Source organism: Scleropages formosus, chromosome 23, assembly GCF_900964775.1.
Source record: "Scleropages formosus chromosome 23, fSclFor1.1, whole genome shotgun sequence".
Taxonomy (NCBI): Eukaryota; Metazoa; Chordata; class Actinopteri; order Osteoglossiformes; family Osteoglossidae; genus Scleropages; species Scleropages formosus.
In genome coordinates, this window is record NC_041828.1 from 7,835,477 (window position 1) to 7,860,305 (window position 24,829).

The following is a 24,829-nucleotide window of genomic DNA, read 5'->3' on the forward strand; positions in this document are numbered from 1 at the left end:
GTTTCTAAATTATTAACCACTTACGTAGAAGATGTTCTGCAGCAAGTCTGCTCAGCTGTGGTCTGAACAGCTGAGTCCATCCTGTTTCCCAGTTCTTCTTACAACGCTGAAAAGCTCAGAAAAGATGTTAAATTGGGCTGGTCAAGACAGTAAAATGATCGAATTTGTTTAATGCAAAGTGGCACCAAAAAAGTTCTAACAGGGCCCTTTTTGACACCAGGACTCAATTGCCTGGCTTAGGGCGATGGCACACTTGTTTAAGTCACAATTTATTCAAAAAGGCTGTATTGCGGGCCAGTTTTTGAACCACCCACAAAGCACCCCAAAGCATTCAAATCACAACTGCTGTCTGGAATGGAGGACAAATATGTGGTTATGAAAGCAAACAGGCAATGGAACTCACCATCTCAAGGTTAATGAGTTTGGAGAACATAATTAAAACTATACCCACTCCTACAAGTCATCTATATCCACCACAGCATGGGAGTTTTGTAAATGCTGTGCTGAAAACATTCCTGAGCGCAAGGAAGTTTTCAAAGAGTCAAAAATATGAAGGCTGTGTAGGAAAACATCGATGACTTTTAAAGTGGAGCATGATTGTGTCAATAACCACTGAAAGAAAGAAGTTCTTCAAATCCTTCAGTGTTTTATAGTGTCTTCTATAAAATTCTTCAGTTAATTATAATGATTTTGTCTTAAAGGTCCCACAGTAGTGCAGTGGATAGTGCTGGAGCTTCACATCTCCTGGCCTTTGTGCTCAGATATGGCTTCAGATTTGGTTCAGTCTGTGTGGAGTTTGCATGGGTTTCCTGCTACATTTTTCCCACAAGGCAAAGACATGTATTTCAGGTGAGCTGGTAACTCTAAAATGCCTGTATTGTGTATATGTGTGGGTCAATGAGTGTGTGTCATTGCTCTGCAATGGACTGGCATCCTGTCTATCCTGTTTAATGCTCTATTTTTTCTAGGGTTAAGCTCCAGATCATCTTGACCCCTTACTGATAAGCAGCTATTGAGAGTAAATTTATTTTAGTTAAAATTTATTTCATAAACTGCTTCAATCAGTATCATCACACAATATAGCGGGGATTGTGTGTTAGCTTTGAGGAACATGTAGAGCTCTAAGAAACTATCCATGCACACAACAGTAAAACAATCCCTATTCAATCCTTCAGCTCATCAGCATCTTAAGTTTGTGACAGATAACCTACCAACTTTCTACAGGAGAACAGATTCAGAGAAGGAAACAGGCTTTGACTGAGCACACACTCCAAAATCCAACAAGTAACATGCAAGGCAAGAGGAGGAAAGGCTGGCTAAAGAACATCTGGCGGCATAGCCAAAAGCTGACATAATCTAACTAGGCTTCATGTGGAATCAACTCAAGAAAATGACACGATAGAAGTCTTTGGCAAAGTATTGCTGCTGCCTTATACTGTACCCCACTGGGGGTGACGGGCAAAACGAACCAAACTGAACTAACTGTGTTTTAGGTTCACCAATAGATCCTGTCCCATTTCACCATGGTTTGCCATAAAGCTTCTTGTAGCCTGTTCCACAAGCTACCGGTGCCCCAAAATTAGAATAATCTGTGCTTTTCTCAGGCCGACGTCCCCTTGGAGACAGTCACTCATTACATGATACAGAAGCTATTTCCGCTGCATTTGTCACCGAGGTGCCTGCCAAGGCATGCCAACTGTTACACGCCTTTCAAAGTCCCTGCTCTCGTCTTATGGCCATGCTGTACGAGTTGTACCATGTAAACTCATTATCATTATACTTATGCTGTACAGTATGCTCTGGAAATGAGATGCATAACAACCTGCTCATATTTATGTACTTTCCTATATAAATAATATATACATATAGTATTTAAAGTCTGATCTATGTTGTCAGCTGCACTGGTTTTAGTGCCCATAATAAATAAATAATACATTTTCATGCAGAGACTAGCATAAGAGCAAAGCTGCACAGAGGCTGGTTGCATTTAGTATATTTGGCAGAGATTTTATTGGGACAAATACTGGCTCTCGGAAGAGCAAGCGAAGTGTTCAACGTACACGTTGCATTAAATGACATTACGATGTACAGTAAATCAGTTTCGTGTTCACAGCGCCTCCGCGGAAGGGTTCCGGCGGAGGGTTCAAGGGTCGCGCGTTCCGTGCGCGCGACGGCTTCGGCTCCCTCGTCACGTGCTCAATCAGCTGTTTTCCCCTCCAGACGCGCGCCTGACCGGGGTGTGTGTTTACGTTCGCTCTGAATTCTGAGCAGTGGCAGGCGGAAGAGCTGCATGAACTGTTCAGGTAAAGACGTTCAAATGCACAAATAAAGCGGCGAAAGGCGTCTGCGCGAGGGCGGCAGCTCGCGCGCGGACGCTCATTTCCGCGGTCGCTGGCAGTGGTGGCGCGAGCGAAGGAGCGAGCGGAGCGGCGGGCGCGTGGCTCGGCCGACCGTCCGTCCGTCCCGCTTCCGGGTTGCAGTTCGTCGCCGTGTGACTGCGTTGTGGTGGTTCGTTTTTAGCGCACCGGTGCGGCGTTTGCGCAGGAAAAAAAAACGGGAAACTTTGCAGTTTGGCGTAGAACGAACGAGTCTTCTTGAGGTAGAAATCCTCATCCTTCGGAACTGCGAGGAACTCGGTTGTGGAGACGCAATTTAGACAGTGCTAGCTTGGCTAGCTAGCTGCTCTGTGTGCGCTAGCCCAGGTGCGCGGCTTAACGTCTGCTCCTCAGACTCACTCAGTCATGATATCTCCCACTGTGTCACACACACTCTCTGTGTGTGTGTGTGTGTGTGTGTGTGTGAGGGGGGGGGAGAAACCGGACGACTGAGTGAAAAGCTCCCTTCCCGTGCGTGTCAGTAGGTCACTCGTTCCTGACGTTACCAAGTTGGTAACCAACGACGGACTCACACTAATTAATAAATTAAAAGCGAGTCGGCACCTCTTTTTCTGATGATGCTAATAATATTTAAAGAAGAATGTTAAATCCAGAAACCATGATGCTCCGAGCAAGTTAACATGATTGCTGATGTGTCACTGACAGTAGTGAGTGAGATGCTGGTGTGAAGAAGGTCTGTTTGGTAAATAACAACAAATTGTTCTCTTAATGCTGCACTAGTGCTGCTTTCCCTCTTAAGGACCCAGAGAATAGTTCATTTGCTTGTTTTTTTTTCTAAACCTACCTTTATTTGGGTGCAGTGGTTAGTAGCCTTGCATCTGAAGGGCCTAGGTTCGAATCCCGCTGCAGTACCCTCGATCAACATGCTGACCCCGAACTGATACAGTAAACATTTTCCAGCTGTATAAACGGGTAAAAACGAAGCTCGGCGTACAAACCAATACTTCGCTTGTCAGTTGCTTTGGAGAAAACCATCAGTTAAACGAATGTCGTAGTTCACTTACGACGAAATATAGTTGCGAGGTTTGTGCTGAGTGTGTGAATTTGCGAAGATTTGGTAGAAGTTAAATTAACCGGCAGTGACGCACAGGTTTCATGTGCCCCGTACAGCCAACCCGTTGGCTTTCCATGTGTTTACCGCAGTGGTCTCGGCGGACCGCGTACTGCTTCGTCGGACATTATAGAATATGTTCCGAACTAAACTGAAATATACGACCGCTGCGGGTAGCCTGTAGAGTTTTAGGAGTCATTTCACACTCCTTTGTCTTTTGGAAGTGTTGAGCTGTTTCGTGTCATGCCTTGCATTCGAAGATGTTCTATGTACGAGTTCTCTTGCAGCTGTAGAGATGACACCTGGCTGACTGAAAACTGGTTGACATGTACAGTGAGTCCAAAGCTTGAGTGCACTTGCTGGAAACTTTTGTTTTACCATTAGGTATTTGTCAAGTTTGATCAGGAAACCAACCAACATGTCTTCCCAACTCTTCTCTCTGAATTGCTGTAGATGTAGGACACTGTACTTTGCGTCCACTCCTCGGTCCAGTTTGTCTCATTTAAGCATTGCCCATGTTGTCCACAATAATATACAGAGTGTTCACAGATAAAATACCTCTTGCACACATTACATAGTTAGTCAGAGATTACATTACGCTATTTCACTGATCTTTTCTCTAAAGTGACTTGCAGTGTTAAACTGCTTACAATTATTTACCCATTTATACAGTTGGACCATTTTTGCTGGAGCAATTTTAAGGTAAATACCTCGCCCTGGAGGTGAGACTCAAACCTGCGACCTTTACGTCCAAAGGCAACATCTCTAACCACTACGCTACCGGCTTCCCTCCCCTTAGCAGGTGGAGGGATGACATTATCAAACATTATAGCATTATTAGATGGTATAGCAGTTCAAATGTGAAGCATTGTAAAGAAATTCAGAGTTAGTGACAGTTAAATACTGAGCTTCACAGAACTCTTGGTTTATTTTGAGATGGAGCTGGACCCTTGCTGGCACAGCTGTGATGGGTATTAATCTTTGTTATGTGAAGAATACCGCTTTATTTCCCACTTCTGGTAGACAAAGAGCCTATGTTTGTCCCAGCTGGCTGGTTCTTATCAGTCAAAAAGTCTAATGCTGCAAGCCTGACCTGCCTCCTGTCCAATGACATCTTGCTTGCCTCTTTTGTGTGACTTGTGCGACGGAAATTTATTACATGGTGTTGCCGAACAGCGACTTCTTTGCATTCTTGGCTGCTGAAACAATTGCTTATGAAAGTGTGCATATTTTGGATGTTTCATGCAACCGAAAACTGGGCAAGGACTTACTCTACCTATTGCCACATGGTTTTTAAAGATTTCTGTAAAGTTTTCTTCAACTTTTTATGAATTTAATTACATGGGCTTTGCATCGTTATATAGTCTCATACCAGAGAATATATTTAGACATTTATCTACCGTAACAAGTAGATAAATGATACATTTAAAAGGTAATTAAATGCAAACAACTGTGTTTGGAACCTCAAGGGGCTGTATGTAGTTTTCAAATACTTTTCAAATTGCATGCATACTCCAAAAACTGGTGTTGTAAAGCGGTTCATAAAAATCCATGATATACTGGCACAAGTCCTGAACCTGATTCAGTATAAACCTTATCCTGGTATCAGCTTTGAAATGTAAAAGCCAGTTGATGTGAAATGATGTGCTTCCATATTTTAATGAGCTCTGATGTGAGTTTTGTAGATGGCAAACTTAGTTTGATTTGTGGTCTGCAGGAAGACCATAGTAGGTACATACAGTATGTTGCTGGAATTTTTGTGTTTAGTACACTCCCTGATTGTGTTACAAAGGTTCAAGTTGCAAACATTTTCATGTTTATTCTAAATTTTATTTTCCAAAAACTGTCTGTTAGAGGGAAAGCAGCCTGCTTTTCCACAGCCAACTGTTAATTGGCAGTAAAATACACACAAACAAAAGCGAGAGACTGTTTATCTTCTGCATTGTTTACAGCTTCTGTCTGGTGTTTGTGAATGTTCGTGATCAATAACAAGGTGACAAACACTATGGATTTATTGAACAGCAGTCAGCACTGACCAGGAATTTGAGACATTTTATAACATTTAAGCGCTTTAAATTGGTTTTTATGTAGACTGAAGATATTACATTTTGTTTTTTTTTATAGCTATATCCAAGACCTTTGCAGAACCTAGCCATAAATAAGTAGAAAGATGCATATATTATTTAGCTTTTATTGACTCTGTAGGTGGTAAAGTTGAAAGTAGCCAGAAGCACTGGACATTCTTATGAGCTAACTTGGGCAGAAGTTGGGATTGAGCATCTTTTAGAGATTCTAATATTTTTTTCAGTACTTTCGGATTAGTTTTATTTTAATGTTCTTTGAAGTTAATGAAAAAGGCTTTGTTTGTAAACTTTATCTAAGGTTTTTTACAGAACCTAACCAGCAAATAAATTGAGGGATGTCTGTACTATGAAAATTGAATTTAATGTGATTTAATGGGAAAAGTGACTGGATTTCCAAACAAATTGAGTTATGAGCCGACTTTCAGTCTTTGTGAAGTGGGATGAGGAGTCAGCGTATGGTGTATGTGTGTATATATGGCCTGTGTGTATGTGTATACTGTGTGTGTGTGTGTATTTATATATATATATATATATATATATATATATATATATATATATATAAAATGTTAGTACCAATGTATTTGTTCACACATGAGTTATGTTACTTGAATTTGAGTCACATTCAGAGATCATATCTAACTTTTTTTTCTTGCTTAGGTGATGCTTTTATCTAAAGCTTCTTACTGTATTTGACCCATTTATAAAGCTCAGTATTTTTACTGGACTAATTCAGGGTAAATGCCTTGCTCAAGGGTACTGCAACAGTAGTGGGAAGGGAACTCGAACCAGCAACTTTTAGGTCACAAATGCCTGCTGCAGCTGGATATTAAGTGCATAACTTAATTTGCTTGGATATTGTTTTGACATTCACCTCTCTCAAGATTCTAATGGTACTGTTTCTGCAGAGTCAGAACAGGACCATTTTAAAATATATATATATTTTTTTTTTTTTTTTTTTTTTACAAACAATAACCTATACATTTCCATTGTTCTTTAACAGTCTGCATGATGATGCTTTTTCCTTTGGAAATGGTTTGTGCTCTTTAGTGTCTGTTCAGCTATCACAGTGTGGTTAAAGTCATTATGATTGATACTCTTCATCAGAACGTTCACGTGACATTGTCTTCAGTGTGTTTTTTGGTAGTTCATGAAGAATGTTGCTAAGTTTTGCAAAAAATGTCTATCTCTTTCACATTGTCAGCTTTTCTCAGTTCCCATTTCCTCACTTTGTGCTGGTAGGATACTAACTTCTGCTTCTTTTTCATTGGTGGTGGTTTAGTAATAGCACTTATTCATAGTAGGAGAACATTCTCACTTATACTTCTGTATAATTTACAACTGAAGAGAAGTGCTCATATCCTTATGAAGGTGCAGAATAACATGCGTGGGGTCCGTTTGGGTTTCCTACTTCTCTGGGGATGTGGAACTGCCTGGTCAGTATTTCGAGGGTGGTGGTGATCGTGTTACTATTGTTGGAGAGACTTTATTTGCGGTCTGAATGGTTCTATAATCATGTGGTGATAGACGTTTTCCCCAGCAGTTTAATATCGAATGTGCTTAGAACACCTCTTGTGTTGTATGAAGGGGAAGGAAATCATAAGCTGTCTTTTTATAGTGACTCTGTAATTTCTGGAGCTGCCGGAAAGGATCTGTTGAGATTTTTTCAAAAACTTGTGATTATTCTTAGTGTGGTAGTGGGTGTGCAAGCATGGCTGTGATGGTTAACACTGATCCTGGCATCTTCTGTGATCATGTAAGTTGCTGGTTTGCTACAGTGGCAGCCACTGGCCTTCTGCTTGGGGGTTAGGCCTCCCTGTACATTAGGATGAGCTCCAACTACATAAGCTCTCCAGACTTGATCGGAGATCTCACAAATGCCACAATGAAAGTAAAACTGAGTGAGTGGGGGAAAAAATATCAAAGTTAATTTTTTTTGGTTCATTATGAGTTCCTAATGTTTACGACACAAGTCCCCAGGGGATGCTCCTCACTTAAATGAATTCATACATCTAGAAAATGTTTCAGTATAGACAGAATGTGATTTACAGACTGAATTTTAAAATGCAGGCCCATATGGTTTAGAATCTCTTAATGCAGGAAGTTTAAAGAAGAGGAAAACTGCTTCTTCTGAGGAGGCATTGTGTCAGGATGGAGAGGGATAAGGAATCCACTGTGTATTGATGGGTTTAAAAAAAACATCACTAAAAGAACAGATGTTGAGGTCTGCATATAAATCAAGTCTGCCACTGTTATGAATTTTTTTGTCTTATGTTACTCTTGAAATTGACCTATTTGTTGTGATGTGCCTTTTTTAAAACTTAGTTGAAGTTTCTTTTCAGCTAAAAAATTAGTGACTGAATGGTAGCATGAACTGTGCCCTTAGTTGCTAAGATACACAGTGCCTCTTTTTTTTTTTTTTTTTTTTTTTTTTTTTTTTTTTTTAAATAAGGGCTGAAGGTTATCTCAAAGTATATTTACCTGGTGCGAGTTCTGGTTGGGTTTACTTGCTAACTAGGAAGAGGTTCTGTAAGTCTGATGGATAAATAATTGGCATGCAAAACACACATGCCTGTTTTTTTTTAGTTGCTTAACTGCTTCTGTTGTCAGAACTAATTTACATAGCGTATTGTTTAAACCCATTTTAAATATGCTGATTTACCCAACCAGATATTTGTGGAATGATATTATATTCTATTGCTAACAAGTGTCCATCATATTTTGATTTGCAGGTTTCTGCCAGATGGGATTCCGCTAAGGATGTAGAGCCTACATAAAGTCACTGTGACTCTTTCTTTGCTTCTCATGCTGTATACACAGACATTCTTAAGCATGGGATGTTCAGGTTGATAACAAGAGATGCAGTCATGAAGGAAACGAGTTCCCAGAATCACATGGTTGCGTGTTTGGTTAGCTGATATCTTAGACTGCAGGGAAAGTTGTGCTTATTTCACTCTGTTGCTTTACTGACTTTTAGGGTATTCTCAAACCACGTTATGATAGTTATCTTAGTTACTCTTGCACAATGCCCACACATTGAATTTTTGAGTTTTGTATTATTTTGATGTACAGAAATAAATGTAGATTTTTTTTTTTTTTTTTTTTGCAAAAATATATATCACATATTGATAGCAAGATGAAGTAGTGCTAAAGTGAGACCTAAGATGATTGTTGCTAACTTTTGTTTTTGTCTCTTGAGGGATGGTGGTGAGCCAGTGAACACACCTATGCAGAGCCATTTCCAGAGCTCATGTCTTTTCCCCAGTTTCACTCTTTACAATTTATACAACTGGAAATTAAGGAGATAGTTGACGTCAAGACAAGTTGTTACTTGCTGTATGTTACTTCTGTATAAATTAGTTAGGAAAATAAGTAATGAATGAAATTCTGTATAGAATACTGCAGCAGAATTATCTCAATAATTTATTAGGTAATATACACAGATATTATTTTAAAAAATGAAAGTGCGTCCCTGTGTATTACCCCCACTCACATCACCATTACCAGCGGCAGTTGAGAAATCTGCTCCTGCCGTGAAAATGAGCTTTTACGTTTTTGTCACTAGAAGCTTATCTGAGCTGTAGAAAATCCTATTAGTCCTGTTGCCGTGCTATTTGTTTCTGTGACTTCTTGTTTGGGTAGCCTCGTGGAATTATTTATCTGGTGATTTATTTATGCATTTCATTATTTATTTATTTGATTATTTAGTAAATTATTTATCCATTGAATTATTAATGCTTCTTCGTGAGGTATTTTAAATTATGTATAACTTCATTTTGAGATTATTGCATTTAGATGCTGCATTGTTACTGGGGTAAGATTGCTTTTCACGTTAGTCATAAGAGGAAATTAAACCTACCTCCAAGGCTATTGTGTGTTTATTGAAGCGGAGGTTGGGAGAAGTTCCACCTACAAAAATTATTTACATTCATTCCATTATCAGATTGAGAATAAAATGCTCATTCCTTTCCATAACGCACGCAAACTGTACGATTTACAGTGCTTGGCAATCCATTAGGAAAGTCTCTTACTTGATGGTTTGCCAGCAGCTAGGCCTAGAGTGTGACGTGCATGGAGACATGAAGCTTCTCAGATTCCTAAAGAAGCTTGAAATTTCTCTCAGGTTATTAACAAAAAGTGATGCTGCTCTGGGTATAACTGGAGTTGCTGTGATTTGAACTCTTAATTAACAACATGCAGTAGAATTTTATCTAAAGTGGCAGTTCTCTTTCCTGGTGATATTTGGAGCTTTCTTCTGATCATGTTAAACTTGATGTTGTGGCCTCAGTTGCTTGGCTATGCTAAAGTAAAATTGTAGTGAACACAGGAATTTCAGCTTGCTCTATGATAATGTCCCATTATGCTATAGCTTGTTGTTATCGCTATTTAAAATAGTGCAGTCTCCTTAACAGTGTAAGATTTCTTTTTCTAGCTTAGGCACTAATACATTGCTAAAACATCAGAGGGCTGTGTTTTTCCATGAGCAGAATTTAATGATTGTAACAAAGGCTTATGTAAGAAAAATACAATACAACTGCACGTCAGGTGCTTTTGGGGTATTGATAAGAGTAAAACTTTTGCTTGCAGGAGTATCAGGCAATGATACTGCTTAAAATAATTTCTCCCCATTCAACGGTAATTACAAAAACGTATTGATATAGCTTGTTTTTTTCTGCTTTTTGTCGTTAGGCAACTTGCAATACGTATCTCTTATTATGGTCCGCCATGCAGTCTGTAAGAGGGGAAAAAAATTGACTGTGCCATTTGTTGTGGTAGCTGCCTTTGATTTTAGAGCATTCTTGTTATGTTGCCATTACCCCATGTTGGACTGTTTTTAATGAAGTCGTGATGTTTCGGATGTCAGTGTCGCGTCACAATTCTGCTGCAGCGCTGAGAATTTGGACTTTGTGCCTGTCATGTCACGTTTATTGAGGGCATGTGCATGACAGCCTAACTTGACATAATAGTCAGTGTTCCTTGGAAGTACATCGTATAAGATACATATTCTTTCCATATTTTTTCCTCAAGAAATTTTATTCATTCATGAATAGCTTGAAGGAAACAGTTTTTCTCTGCCTATGCTTCTTATTCCATTTAAAGTAACGTATAAAAAAAAAAGAGGTGATTTGGTTTTAAAGATTAATAAAAAAAAAAAAAATGAATATGCTGTGTTTTTCAAAAGAACAAACTATGCAAGATTAAGAATGATTAATCTCTGGTGGTTTCAACTACATTTTTACCCTGTTACATTTTACTTCAGAGGGCAGCCTTATTTATGCATTCCTGGTGAGAAATGTTCCATGTTTTGCATATTAATCCTAGAAAAAAATTGTCGTTCAAAAAAAATTAACATTCCTTTTTAACTTGTTCTATCAGTTTCCAACAAAATGTAAGAAATTGACAGGTGTTTCTGTGTATTGTAATGTTTAGCGTGTGATTGTGTGTCATAGCCACCCTCCCGTTATGTGTCTTATTTATGGATTACAGACATTTTATTTAGATCCAAAGTAAAGGAAAAACAGGTGTTTGTTTGCTTTTCATTTTGAGAGCTGGGATATAGTTTACCCTTGGCATACTGCAAATGTATCATTCATGGACATTTTTTTTAAAATACATGTCTTGAGAAATTGTCCAGCATTTTTACAATTTAATGCGCTCGAAAATGCCTTTAAAATGCCAGTGAAGAAACAGGGGAGACGGTAAATCAACGAATGTATTGTAAAACACGTTTGTGTCTTGCAATGTTGTGCTCCATAATGAAGCATTCATTATGATTATTTTATAGGACTGAAATTTTTTAAAACTACAAGAATGCATTACTCTCTGTAATGAACAGATGTTGTGGCAACAACCACATACATTATGCATTAAAAATTATTTCTATTTTGATTGTAGATGCTGATTTATTGAGACAAGGCAAGTTTACTACAGTAATGGATTTAAGATATGCCTTTGTTGTGTTATTTCCATAATTAATAAGAGGAAGCAAGCATATTATATAAGTTATACTTTGTATTTATAAGTAGGGAAGTATTCTAGCTAGGATAATAAATACAGCTTGGTTCATTAAACCTGAAATCACGCTGTGTTATTTAATTATGAGACCTATAACTTTTAAGTGAAGAGTATATCTCTTTCAGAATTAATTGAGGTTTTGGGGGCATTTGAAGTGCTATAGAAAATTTTCCTGTTTTAATAATTTTTTTAATTGTACTCTAGCTGTGAATGTGACAAAGTTTGCCACTATCACGCATAGAGAAGAGAGAGAGCCAGAAAATTTGACTTGAGTGGTTTTGGAATACTGTATAGTTCTTGCACAGAATCCATTGCATATCATAACGGTTAAGGTCTCATGTCCTCAAAAGGACCCTGTTCCAGTAGCTTTAAAAAGTTAATTCACTACAGTTGTATGTAGGAAATTTGCTTTACATAAATGTCGAAGTTAACTCACGCATTTACATTTAGTCATTTAGCAGCCACTTTTCTCCAAAGCGACGTACATCTCGGAACAATAAAAAGCACACTTAAGCAAAGTAACATTACGCTAATGTACACAGACAGTAGTGCACCTAACCTCTGTACGAAACCTCACTGGATACCAAGCAGAATTTCAGTGAAAACGGTGCTTTTTGGAGTAGACCAGGGGCTCTGCTGGGAAAACAAGATAGCCTCGGAATTTGTTGGAGTTGACCTCAGAAGCGGGTCTAGTCACGGTTCTGAACTAAACGCCCCCCGCAGGATGCGCGTGGTGAATGAGTGATGTGTAGACATGGGATTGGTGAATAATTGATTGTGGCCCCGAGGAAGCCGAGGAGCCGAGCGAAAGGCTAATAAATCATTTGTGTGGCTGCCAGTCGTCTCTTTCAATTATTCCTCAAGGTTTGGTGACGGGCCAGTGCACCTGCCTTACACTCTGTGCTGATGTCACCCTGGCTGCCCTCTGCCCAGCTCATGTCTGTTGTAGGGATGTCCTGATGGCTGGTCCCCCAGTGGTCCACACCAACTGGTAACAACATGCATTGAAGTTAATGGCCTGGTGTTTTTTTTTTTTTTTTTTTTTTTCCCCCCCCTGCAATCATACTCCTATTTTTGTCATTATTTAGAGCTTAACTCCTTGGTTAGCCGACTTTACTACTGCGTGTAAACCTTTAACTGGTGCTATTTCCATTTAATCAGATCACTTTGAAAAGGTTATTTGGCTGTTGTATTACTTTGGGAGATGAAGCTGGTCTGTAGGTGTCCCATGTGGGTGGGTCATAGGAAACGGGGTGCTTGGGAGAAACAAATGCTAATTTGCTCTGGAATCAGTCCCTAGGCCGAAGTGGCCCACTGTTCTGCCTGCTGGAATTTCTTCTTTGCTGCGGGAGAATGATCCAGGAAATCCCAAAGTTTCGCCCACTTCTTTGGGATGTTTCTGGCAGGATTTCCCATTACAGGTACAAAGTAGTAGCAAGGATGTGGGGAGCAGACAAATGTGTCAGATCTCAGGATGTGTCAAGAGCCAGTGGGCCTGTGATTTGACATGGATGTCTCAGCTGGTGGGAAGGGTAGAATTGCTGTACAGATTTCTGGGGTGGGTGACTTCAGTTAAGAATGGAGTTTCTTCTCTAATAAGTTTTATTAGTATATTACTAACACTTTTTCAGACCACTTCATTGTTGATTATTCTGCATGTTCTCATGTTGGTTGAGACCAGGATGCAGGTAGGCCAGCTTTAATTAAGTTTCCCAGCTTTTCTTCTGTTTTAGTGAAAATAACACTAACATGGATGCATAACATGGATTAAATATATATATTAAGCTTATACATATATATCTTTTTACATTTGTTAGTCATTACAACATAGTTGAACTTTTTTTTTTTTTATTACATTGCATGCTATCTACTGCTTAAACTTGCTGTCATTGTAAAAAAAAAAAAAAAAAATTTAATCCTGGCAGTAGTAAAAAGTAGTAAATTTTCCATTTCTTTTGTTAGATTTTAGAATAGAGAATGGATCTGTTTACGGATTCACGCTGTTGGTTAAAATTCAGTTCCTGAGCTTCAGATTTACCTGAGTAGACATTTTACTGGCAGTCAGATTTAATTGTGCTTTGTGTCTTGCAGCCTGTCTTTAATCCAGATCTGAGAACTCCTATTCCTTCTCCATCTTGACACATCCTGTATGTAAATGAGTATCTGCCCTATGTTTCCTGTTTTTTTTAATAGTCTGTGGATGTCAGTGATGTAAACGCTGACACCAGCAGATGTTGCCTGTCTGAACCACATACAGTTTCATTCACTGTGTATGCAGTGCAGGTGGCTTGCTGCATGGGAACATTTTGGAGGGCATGTAAACATGGCTCCAGAAGGTGTCCTGACATGGGTGGTGTTGCAACTTGCACTTCTTGAGTTTCTGCTTATTGTGCACTGCTGATGTTAGCTTAAAACATTATCTGCTTACATATTTCTTCATTCCCTGTGTCTTGTGCAGTGGCAAGATTTTAATCCTGCTCAAGTGAAGGATCCAAGCAAGCCTGCAATGCCTGTACTGTAGTATCTTGCAGTGTCAGTGGAGGTTGTTCACCCTCTTGTATTGTAGGCCTTTTTTGTCACCATACACCGTAGCACCATTGTGCTCCCTAATTCTGCCTCCTACTTGGCTTTTGTTCATGCCTTCATGAAACCTCATAAGCAAAATGATTTCTTCCTTTTCCCTGTATTGGAAACATGCAGAAATTTAGATTTGTGTATGTATGATAGATAGGTCTGCCATTGAAGATCCAGTACTAGTCAGAGTGTAACAGGTGCACTGTTGAATGAAAGTGAGAAATGGCATTGGAATTCTAATTAAGAGGCAGAATATGAGACAAAAATATGAAAGTGGCACTACTGGTCCTCCATGAACATTAAAATTGAATATAGAAATAACTTTGATACGTGCCAGCAGACCGTGTATTAATAGACCAGCAGTGGCCATGCAGCCAGTTTTCTTTCAGGAGGGATGCTGATTGTCAGGATTTGATTGTCAGTTGCAGTTTTATACTGAAACCAACAATGTCCTCTCTTTCTTATTCCCTTCATTACAAAGAAAACTGATTATCTCACTAGGGTATTGTGTGTATTCACTGCAAAATATTGCACAGAGCAGCAGTTCTGCAGCCATTGACAAACACACTTTTTTTAGCCCCGAATAACACCTGAAAAAAGTTTCTCAAGATTTTCAAAGTGAGAGTTTTTCTAATGGTGCCCGGATTGTTTAAAGGGATGTCTAATGTCTGAACGCTTTCTAGAGCTGGGCTAATTAAGTTATACCGTGGTTACAGCATGAAAGAATGGCGCTGCTTGAAATGTGTTCATTTCATTTGGAAGGTCTGTGGCTAAGTGGGGGGCAAAAGCACTGCATTCACTCTAAATCTTTTATAGTACTCGGCGATGCTCAGTCTCTAGGATTGCTGTTCTTCACAAGGAAGATGTGGAGCTCTGCTTTCAGCACAAGTTGCCATTTAAAAGTGTAGTCATAATGTCTGAAAGTTCACTGCTGGATCTAGAATGAAGAGGTGGTGATGAGGAAAAATGCCAGCCTTCAGAGGTAAATGAGATGTGTGGAGCCCCACGGGTATGTGCGCTCACCCCCCTCTTTTGCCTCGTTATAACTGGTGTCCTGAGCATCACTGCAGCTTATGCTTCTCGCTGCTTCCCTGATGCTAATCGGCAGCGGCAGCAGATATCCACCGGGGCGATTGTGTTGGTATGAAGCTAATTCCTGCGCTTATGTCGTGCTGTGCGGGACCAGTCGCCAGAGAGATGGGCCTGTCGCCCATGTTAGAGCAAGCAGCCAATCACCGCTGGTGTCATCTAATGTTAAAATGAGGAGTTAACCCCCAGGTAGCATCGCTCATTCTGTTCCTGGTCTCTTCGTAAGGTTGACCTTCAGAGAGAGAATTGGGGTCAAATGTCCATGGGCTGCATTGGGCATTCCAGCTTTAAAGGCTAACCAGGTGATGTCTAGACACTGTCCAGCCACACATGTTGCTAGGATGTTCATTAGATTTAGGAAGTCATGGACTTAAGTGAAACCTGCTGAGACATGAGGTAACACTTCACACTGGTAGCTGAAGCTGTGCTAAAGTAGCTCTCCTGGTATTACCAGAAGGGCAGGTTTGTGAGTATATCCGCCAATTAACTTTTTTGCACACGTGGACAGTGTATATTGGGTTTGAATCAAGGCTTAAGCAGTAGTTACTGAACTATGTGATGGTTTCCAGAATATGGATATGTCACAGTTTTGAAAATCGCCTTACATAAATGTGGATAGCTCAGAGGTTTATAAAGGTAAAATATTACCCTAATTAGATACCCAACAAAGACTAGAACACAATTAAGAGGCAGCAGTAGGGTGCCGGTGAAAGGTAGGGTAAAAATTAAAGCTTAATATTTTGCAGCTCTTGCCTCCTGATTTTGTTCCTTTTGATATGAAGATCAACTGGATGTTATCTTTCTCCCAAATATTTAAAGTTCTTGATGGTTGCTCAGAAACAATGTATTCTATAATAATATATAGTTTATTCTGAATTTATAAAAATATGTATCCTTTAGAGTTTTGGTGAAGTATAAAAGTTATTTTTTCTTAGCGTTTATTAGTTATTCTTAGAAAACTTTGGCTGTTCGTTGGTTGTTTGCTGTTGGCAATTTTACTGAGAAACAGAGTTTGAAATGTGTGAATTGTTTCAAGCGCAGCACCTGCTACCAATGTCGTGGCAGTATTAAACTGAATTTCCTACATTAGGTGAGTTTGAAATTTAATTTAACCATTTTGACAGGACTTTCTACTTACTTTTAGGCAGGACCACCAGTGCTCTTATAACGTTTGTATCAGCTGTGTGCAAGTAACATACTTCTTAATATGGCACGTGTTCATGAGTGTTGTGAATTAGTAGACCAAAGCAACTGAATGTTTATGATTCAGTCATGCTTTTATGTATGATTCCCTTTTAGAGCAATGGAAACTTTTTAAAAAGAATAACAAAAGTAAAATTTTGCGTGCTATGTGCAAGTGATAAACATTTTACGGTAATGTTTTTTTTTTCCTTGCTATACACTTCGCCGACAGGAAAACTTAGAGGGGTGAGATGCTGTGTGAGTTAATTTTTCAGTGGCCCCCTAGGTAGCAGGTAGTGTGGTTAGAACCGTCACCTTTAAAATGAAGGACCCAGGTATGAATCTCGCCTCCTGCTGCAGTGTCCCTTGAGCAAGATACTTACTGTACCTTTAAATGTTTACTCTAGTAAACATTTTACAGCTGTACAAATAAGTAAATCACTAACATTTTAAGTTGCTTTGGAGAAGATCAGCTAAATGACTATATCAAAAATAAGTTTTAAAAACACAAATTCAAGATAAAGACGCATAGTTAACACAGTGCAGCAAAAAATGAGATGGAAGAAATCAAATGTTAGCCACACTAAACAGTAGCAGCAAATTCTTAAAAATCAAAATGAAATGTTGAGCTTCTTGGCACAAACTTTCCTCTGTCTCGTACAGGACTCATAGAACGCTGCTTGTCAGGGTTTAGAGTTCTGAATATTTGGGGCACAGAACCAGCGTCTCTTCACCACTTCTCTATTTAACCTTTGGCGTATCCGGCAAATCGGTGACACGTCCGGTAGCGTGCGAAGGAATGTGTATAGGCGCACGTGTGGGGATGTATGCCACACGTGTAGGTGTTAAACCATTATCAATGCCATGTGTTCTTTTGGAAGCGGACAACTGGAGCACTTCCGAGTTCCTCGGGAGAGGCCTCCGGCAGCATGCCGACCGAAAGCACGGTCACTGTAGCAAAGGCAGCGTACTGCCACGAGTGTGTGGTTTCCATACGTGACATCTGCCGGTCTCTGATGGCAGTCCAGCTAGCAGGAGGCCCGTGTGTTGGATTTGGGGGGTGCGGGGCCCGACAATTTAATGCGGTAACGGATGAGGACAGCTTGCATAGTCCTGGCAAACGCCCCCTAAGCAAGAGGTGGTGATCGAGCCTACCTTTGGAGGATGCTAAAAGGATGTTTAATCATTGTTTTGGTGTGGAGTGTTTGGTTAACAATAGGGAAAGGGGTGTCTAACGCTTAATTAATCCCGGTGATCTCCGCCAGGTTTGTCTTGCAGATAAGTTGGAGTATGCGTTCCCAATGTATCCACCCGTACCGTGCCATCCACAGTACCCGACGTACAATTCATCTCGCATCATTTGTAGTCAAATTTACTTTATAAAGGAATGACAGAGCTGCGTTCAAGAGTGTCCTATATTAGCATCATATAAAATAAGTACCCGAGATTACAGTGGCAAATCCTATTTTATTGTGCAACATCTGGTCCAGTCACAGTGCATTTTATCATTTGTCGGCTAGAGTTTTTAGCAACTCTGGCATAAATCATTTTGCTAATCAGAAATCCGAATGATCCCAAGCCCATCTCCTCGTTCCAAATAAGGAAAAACATATGGCTTTGAACGAAGCCTTGCTGTCAGTAATTCCAAGCTATAAAATCAGTGCAGAAACAGGGTTGCTTGATGTTTGGATGTCTTTTGAGAGAATAGCTTTCTGCCATTAATTTCTAAAGAACTTTACAGTGCAGAAAAATGTATATCTTACCTTTGCATTTCCTCAAAATAAGGGCACAGTGGTTCGCCTTGGGGTCCATGGACCCCCTGGGGTTTACGACATTTGTGAAACGGCGGCTCGCTTTGAGAATAACACCAGGTTGAAGTTAAAAAATAAATATTGCCAAGCTAATTTACTGCAATATAGTGAGAACAATATTTTTGGGACATTTTTTCTTGGAAGGGTTCTTGGCTTTCATCAGATTCTTTAGTTTGGAAGCTCTAGTTCAGAATAAGTGCACATTAATGATAGCACTACTGTCATTTTTTGTTTATGATTCTAGATAAAATGGGTTTAACACGCATGCAGAATTTACTAAATATATCTGCAATCGTTGGCTGTTATTCTATAGTAATTGCCAATTTAACTCTGTTGTCACTTAAGAAAAATCTTATATAAACTGCAGTGGTTTTCCATGTGTGAGACTGATCCAATTTTAGGGCCACAAAGTTGTACGGAGGGATTTCTTAATGCCCACTGTACATACGGTATGGCATTGCTCCTTAAAAATTGCTGCTGTTGGGATGAAGTCAAACTGCATTGGTGGGACCCCATCAGGAAGTCATTTCACATTTCTGCATTAATGCATGCATGGCTAGAGACACACGGATGATTTTTACCGCCTAAATATTTAATTCGAGCTTAAAACGTAGTTCGTAATTAATGCTCCCCACTGTTGAGAGCATGGAGTGTTTGTCCATCTTAATTAGATTGTTGTTTACCCATTAAATATATATCATATCTCGTCATAGTTGTGATGTTAACAGATGGTGTAGGGAGTTTCTGGATTTCGTATGATTTATTAAGTTGGACTTTATTATCAAGTTTTCTGCACTAATAACATTACTACACAGGCCTCTGTACCTTATTTAAAATTTTATGCTTTTATTTATTTTCTTTTTAATCCAGGTTATCTTTTTTTGCAGTTTATTTTCGGATTAGGTTTTCTTATCCTCAGAGTTCGTGTAATGCGAGCATGACACTTTCTTATTTTAGCAATGGTCTGTGCTTCTCACATCAAGGAGTGCACATCCTAATACTACAGTAGATGACGAGCAGGCCGAATTGTTTCAAAAGTGTTCGTCTTGTGAAGCGAGTCATCTTGTGTTGGACGTTCCTGTTTGTCCTTAAATAGAAGCTGTGAATGAACGATAAAGAGGTGGTGTCGCAGAAACAATGACTGGGTGCTCGTTTTTTGTATTTGCTGCAAGGAAGCATTAATACAGAAGGGTAGTAGATGGCTAGCGTGGTGCAGGGGTAGAGTATAGATGGGTAGGTGTGCTGGATGATGACCGCGATCAGAGCTGGCAGTTTTCTGTAACATTGATTTTAAAATTTTGAGGGATTTCTTGTAAGATTAAGTGATTATGATGCTTTGCCAACATTAATATTTGAGGGTAGCATTGTGACATCGTAGGAAGTGCAGTTGCCTCATAGCTCCTAGGTTCTGAGTTTGTAGTTTTTCTGTTTGAATCCAGGCAGTCTGTGTGGAGTTTGGATGTTCTGTCAGTGTTCCTGTGAGTTTTCTCCAGGTATTTTGGTTTCACCCCGCAGTCCAAACACATGCACACAGTTGCCCTGTGATGGACTGACATCCCATCCAGGGTATACCTTGCCTCCCACCTGTGTTTTCTGAGAACGAGAGCTCTTTGAACCACATATGTAGGTTTTTTTCTTGACTAACTTTAGCTTCCTAGTGCTTTTTTTTAATCTGCCTGTGGTCATTGCCATGTTTTTTGTTTACTTTTTCTTTTATCTATGCAACAAAAAAAAAAAAAAAACACATCTTGGCTTTCAGCAGTAATGTGTTTTCTCATTGCACTAGGGGAATTTTTGGTTTTCACAATGATTGAAAGTTTAATAAAATCAAAATAAACTACTCTCTGCTTTTGCTCATGTCTGCATAGGAGGACTAACGGCCCACTGGAGTGCAGGAGACGTGCGAAGCTGTCGGTCACAGTGCTGTTTCCCAAGCCCCACAAAGTTCACTGAAGAGTTTCCATTCCTCATTACCAAGCTTTCAAGGCACCTTCCGTCAGACGGAGAACAGCTTTAATTGCTTTGAAATGTGAGTGTGTGGTAAGGAATGGATTAATTTGATTTTGTCCATGTTTCTACAAGTAGCAGATGGTTTATGTCTGAGGAACGCTTGGGCTGTGAAATGGGATCCCTCCGCTCCTCTGTGATTGGTCACTGTTAACGAAGCACGCCGTGCTGATTATTGGTTCAGAAAACGAGTATGACAAAAGTATTGTGTGCGCACTACTGTAATAAATTAAAGAGAATTTTATTTAAAATAAAAGCAGGAAGAAGACCTAAATCTTAAATAACGCAGAATTCTTGATATTCCTCCAAATCAGGTGGTCCCCAGGACCGTCAAAGTGTAATTTTATTGTTTATTAAAAAAGATGCACGTTTATGGTCGCTCTAACAAGCAGATGGTCGTCTTGACTTATTGGTTTGTTTGTGTTTCTGAATCGCCGATTAGATGCATGACGGTAAACTCAATGAGCTCCTCGTTAGAACAGAAGCATTGCAATTCACCGAAAGCTACTCCATCTTCCTGTTACGAGAGCAACTGGGCCTGAATCCCTTTGCTTCTGATTTAGTCTTAATGCCATCAAGCTTGCCGACTAGTAGGAAGAGAGTTTGAAAGCAGGAAGTTTACTTGTGATGATACTGCATGATTTCATGCTAGCGTGGTTGGACTGAATAACAACAGTGCTTTTGCCTGCTTGGAGAATTATTTTAGAGTTCTGCTGTCTTCCATTGTGTCTTTAAGAGAAGCATTTTAAATGGGCAGCACGAGTACTGGGTGGCTGGAGGGATCAATTTCAACAGTAATGTGAACTGTTGCTATTTTACTCTTGCGCAGTGTCAGATCATGGCCCCAAATTGTTATTTGTGTTTATACAGTATCTGTACACTAGGATGGCCTTTAATATCAGTTATAATAAGACCTTGAAGTTCAGAAGCCCAGAGATTATGATTTTGGTTCCAAGTGGATCACATGCTCCTCACTGCTCTCGGAGTACATTTACAATGTATTTTTGTGTAGCCCTCTATGCCGATTTAGCACATTCATGGGGTTACAAATGAAACAAAAGACAGTGACATGTGGCACAAATTTTCAGAAAACATTAAATACTTAAATATGTGCAACTAATGAACAATAGCAAACAACTTCTAATCTTCAATATATGCAAAATATAGTGTCATTAAGCATTTCCTTTGTGATAAGGAAGTAGCCCGCTAGCAATGGAGGAGAAGGAAACAAAGCTCCAGAATAAGGCAAAACTGGAGAAAATAACCTCTAGGAGGCAACAGTCATCTGACATACAAGCTGGAGTGCTTGGGGGTATCAGTTTCTCTACTGCAGTTTAAAGTAGGTAATGGTCTGACATTTGGTTCCAAAAGCTTCTTATTGTATTCCAAGATCTGGCCAATTCTGGAATTAGCCACCTGTAGATTGGAGGTGGCACAAAGTGCTGTCACTGGGTACTGAAAAGGGAATGTCTGCCATTCACATTGTAGCTAATGAAGGTTTTGAGTTTAACTAGCAAACTTGAGTGCAATGTGAACAGTTAAAGAACTGTGCAAAGGCTATGTTATGATAAAGGAATTAGTCTCAGGCCTGGTTTTAAAGGCTGAGGTTGAATGGGGCAGATGATAGCTGGCAGGGCATTCCAGAATTTGAGTGCTCCATGGCTAAAGGTATGACCTCCAGCCAAAATCTTGTTGGTCATGGTAACAGTAAAATATCCTTCAGTTCTGCATCTGGAGTTTATAGAGAATGCACCGGAATCTATGGATTAATAGTCTCATTCTCAGATGACCTCATTCGTGCATCTGAGCGATGATCCGAGATCTGTGTTGTGGACTAGAGTTGGGCGTGTGCCACAGTGACGGTTTTCAAAATCCAGGTCAACCTGGCATCTTGCTAGAGTTTATAAAAGAGAAGGAGTGCGTTTTCTCTCTTTGCTTTGTTAACTTGCTGCTTCTTGCCCTGACTTCATGGCAGCACTCCTCAAAGGCATCAGCTCAAACTGCAGTGACTGCCACATCATGACCTCCCCATGGCTTGCTGAGCATTTCTTGAGGCAGTGCCCGCTTCTGTGTTCTCACCCTACAAGTTCCTGATGCTCATGTGCACAACTGTGAACGTGGTTTAACATGCGACCTCGGTGATTATTTTTGTCTTTCGTTGAAAAAGCACCAAAAGCAGGACCAAGCTCTTGCTCCATTACACAGGCGTTGTTGATGGAGTAGAATAATAAACTCTTTATTATTGCATCAAACTGTTGTCTTCAGCTCTATGACCTGTTCTGCCCCTTCCGAAAAGAAGTAAATAACTGTGCCTTCTTCGTCATAACTAGCGTCACTTGAGGATTAAGTTTAAGTAAATTTAAACAAGTTTCTAATTAGTTACATTTTAATACTGCCTGTTCTCGGTTTCTGTAATAGACACTGCTTTAAAGGAGTGGTTTTTTGCTGGACATTTCTGTAAGTTAGCGGTATTGTTTCTGGTAATTCTTGGTTATTGTTGGAAGCTGCTTTCAAGTTTATTAAACTTTTTTTTTTTTTTTTCCTTCCCCCCCTCTATTTTTGAACTCCTGGTGGTCCCTGGTGTTGCAGGCCTGCTGGACTTGGTTCAGAGATTGTGCAGTCTGACAGCGCAGAGCACAGCGAGGTTTCCGTTGTTAGGGCCCATCTCCCGCTCTGCACGGGAGATTATGTTGTCATCGTAATCACTTGTCCACCCCCCAGGCTCTGCGTCTGCCAGATGAGGACTCGCGCACTTCGCTCCGAACAAAAGGGAAGTGAAATCCAATTAATGGCAGCGCGTTGGCTTGCGCTGATTGTGCTGCACAATGGGCATTTTCTCCAGTAAACCTACGGCCTTCCCCGGCAGCATTCGCATCCCCTTCGGGTGTCACGCGATGGAGTAACATCCACGTTAAGAGTTGGTACCTAGTCTCCAGTGTCACCAATAACATGGTTCACCGTCCCCAGGCCACCAGTGTATTTAGCAGTGCAGCAGAGGGGATGGTGTGTCGGGGAGCCTTCTTTGATGCATTGAATTGCAGGCAGCACATAGTGTAGGAGGTACAGCTGCTACCTTGCGCTTAAAGACATAGGTTTGAATTCCACCTCCTACTATAGCATCCTTGAGCAAGGTACCCTAAATTGAAGCGGTAAAAAAAAAATGTCTTGTACAGATGGGTAAATCATTGTAAGTAGCTTAATTTGCTGTGGAGAAAAGCGTCAGCTAAACGAATAGATATAAATGGAGTTGCGTAACATTCAGCAATGGGGTTTCTTCATTGTGGGTCATGAGATATCTACTGGGTTGTGAAGGCAACAGATATTGCAGCATGTGTACACTTACAGTATATTTTATTATTTGGCTGCATAGGAAATATTTAAAAAAATGTTTAAATGTTCTAAAGTTTATCACTCTGTCCATTACCAGTGTAGGGTCAGATCGAGACATTTTCAGGACTCGCAGTAAGGAAGGCAGGGAGCAGCGGGATGGTATTTACCTTTATACATTTGGCAGACACTTTTCTCCAAAGCAACATAAAACTCAAAGTAAAAAATATTCCACATAATCACAGGGTGCACACATTCACATAGCCCATAATTTATCCATTAATGTGGCTTAGTATTTGAGCCAGATTTAGGTTAAAAACCTTGCTCAAGCATGCAGCTTCAGGACTTTTCATGGGCGTAAAGATGTGCATGAGCAGATGTGTGATTTGGAGGGCAGTCTTGAGAGGTGGTGAAGACTGAGGTCGTCATGTTGTCGGTGTTTCACACAATGATCTAAAATCCATTCTTTGGACCAAAGTTCTCTTTGCAAGTGATTGACAGACTTGCTTTGGTCTGAAGAGGCTGCAGTTCGTAGTTGAACTGTGGAATGGCTGAAACTGGATAATTAGGCCTTTTTTTTTATACCACTCTACCACTCTGTGACTTAAGTCTTCTCATTACCGATCTTATTCTTGATTGTCGTTCTGTGCCATTTTACACCTGAGATATTTCTGCCTGCGGCGATGCACCCGTTTCACAGACATCAATTTGATGTGCCTGTGACCAGATGATCCACAATGTGAGGTCGTACACAATCTTTACTGCTCTTCAGACCTCGGAGCCCCCAGGGAACACCGGAATCAATGCCAAAATAAACTTGAAAATCTATTTCGTGAAACGTATTTATCATAGGGGTTCACCTTTTCGAAGGTTTAAGTGGGGAAAATAAAAAGTTGGTCCGTGGGCACCGTTTGGTTGGCCGTCATTTTCGGGCGCGCACCAAACAGATGGCTCCGCCATGAACGCTTTTTGGGTGTCCAGCCAAAGCCTTTCCCTGGGTTTCATTTGTTCGCAGTGGAGTCAGCGGTGCCCTTGTGGAGTAATTATCCAAATAGTGCAGGGAAAAACAGAAAAACTGCAGTTTGACAGTTACCATTACGAGTGGTTTTATTTCCTCTCGGTGTGCCCAGATCATGGCTGCGCGATACCACCCGCCTGTATTCCCTCTTAACGCCTCAGATCATTGGATAATTTCTGTTAAATAAGTGCTTGGCTTTCTGTTCCAGTCACTAGGGCTCCTGGCAGTCATTGTTACAATCAGCGCCCCTGAGCTCAAATTACCATCTCCCCACACTT

The 24,829-nt window shown here is 40.2% G+C and overlaps 1 protein-coding gene across 7 annotated transcripts in view; it reads left to right on the top strand.

Annotated features, from left to right (window-relative positions):
• Positions 1-2,176: 2,176 nt before the first annotated feature.
• tbc1d5 (TBC1 domain family, member 5) overlaps positions 2,177-24,829 on the top strand; it is a 62,313-nt gene continuing 39,660 nt past the window's right edge. For 3 of the 7 annotated variants that reach the window (XM_018750433.2, XM_018750438.2, XM_018750439.2), the window contains exons 1-2: positions 2,177-2,303; positions 20,068-20,228. The gene's annotated coding sequence lies outside the window, so the exon portion shown is untranslated. Of the gene's footprint in view, positions 2,304-2,485; positions 2,600-2,621; positions 2,703-20,067; positions 20,240-24,829 lie in introns of those variants that run through there. The other 4 variants (XM_018750436.2, XM_018750434.2, XM_018750435.2 and 1 more) reach the window with 4 other exon arrangements.